The sequence below is a fragment of the Centropristis striata genome, chromosome 4, assembly GCF_030273125.1.
Source record: "Centropristis striata isolate RG_2023a ecotype Rhode Island chromosome 4, C.striata_1.0, whole genome shotgun sequence".
In the NCBI taxonomy this organism is placed as follows: Eukaryota; Metazoa; Chordata; class Actinopteri; order Perciformes; family Serranidae; genus Centropristis; species Centropristis striata.
Genome location: NC_081520.1, coordinates 16612381 through 16614204, shown reverse-complemented (window position 1 = coordinate 16614204; position 1824 = coordinate 16612381).

Here is a 1824-nt window from a genome sequence, read left to right as displayed (position 1 = left end):
TCACATGTTTTTGGTATATATTATGTATTAAATTGTATTATGCTTACGTAACTTTATACTTTACTTTTAATTTAGTTACTTTTCGGATGAAGATTTAATATAAAAAACATAATCAACTTAAAGGAATAAGACTTTTTTTATTTTAATAAAACCTCATAACAGTATATTATGTAATTAAAATTAGCCCTAACTTGAGAAAAATATGCTGCTTGCATGAATGAACAATAATAATAGTCAAATAATATATTTGGAATATATATAACAATCTAAGTGGGTCTATTCTGTATAAAGAGTACTTTTACTTTTGATATTTTAAGTATATTTAGATGCTGATACTTTTACTTTGAATGCAGGACTTGTGGTGGAGTAATTTCACAGTGTACATTAGTATTTTTACTAAAGTAAAGGATCTGAATACTTTTTCCATCACTGTATGTTGACATGGTTTATTTTTTCTTATACTGTCTGTCTGCCTGTTTAATGTTTTAAATGGGTCTGTTTTAACCCAAACCATGACCTTTTCCTCAACCTAACCAAGTAGTTTTGGTGGCTTAATTTATAATCTGCAGCTGAAAACTAAAGGAGATAACACAAAATAAAATAATGAGTCAACTAAAGCCGGAATACAGGACTTTTTTCAGTGAAGCGAAGAGTCAGCATACTCAACCGGTTTAACCGCGTCTGGTGTTTAAAAAGTTATTTCTTTTTAAGCCCAACCCTGCTTTTTATCTCAACCTTATTGAATGGTTTTATTGCCTACAATTAACTATTTCCTGCTTCATACTTTTTAGTCTTTATACTTCTTGTACTAAAGCTTTTCTGATGCAGCCCATAAAAAAAGGACTTGTCTTATCTGCGAGTGTACACTGCAAAAACCAACTGACAAAAAATAACATATAAATAACTAGAATTAAGCAAATTTTCAAAATTTTAAAACTATATTAAAATTTCTCTGAGTTACTTTATCCACCTGTAAAAAACTAAATTAAAAGAATTGGCAGATGAGTGTCATTTTGTTGTTGGGTGTTTTTAATTATATTTAAAACACGGGGTGGTGGTGCTCTTCAAGCTCTTGTGGCTGAAATGAGTATTACAACAACAAAATAATGAAATAATGAGTCAACTAAAGCCGGAATACAGGAGTTTTTACAGGGAAAGTAATAGTCATCTCAACCGGTTTAACCGCGTCTGATGGTTAAAACGTTGTTTCTTTTGAAGCCCAACCCTGCTTTTTATCTCAACCTTATTGAATGGTTTTATTGCCTACAGTTAACTATTTGCTGCTTCATACTTTTTAGTCTTTGTACTTCTTGTACTAAAGCGTTTCTGATTTATGCAGCCCATTAAAAAAGGACTTGTCTTATCTGGGAGTGTACACTGCAAAAACCAACTGACAAAAAATAAGAAATAAATAACTAGAATTTAGCAAATACATGCTCGAAACAAGTAAAATTATCTGCCTGTGCGGTAAGTGAATTTTTCTTTGTAAGAATTCTTTAAATAAGTAAAAATATCTAAGCACTGGAAAAAATAATGATGACTTGAAATAAATCCAAATATACTTATTTTGAGCAATTGTGGCTTGAATAGCCCAACTGTAGTAACATTAAAATAAGCTAGTAATATTTGAAACAAGCATGTTTTGGTGGTAGAAAATGCTTTTGAAATAGCATTCAACCTACATGAAACTAAAACTCTCAATTGGAACCAATATTTTAAAACTCACCGTATTCAACAGTTGAATAGCTTGAAAAGCATGAAAAAGCTCACAATATCAATCCTAAAAACAAGTATTTAAACAATAAGATAATTAAATAAGCACAT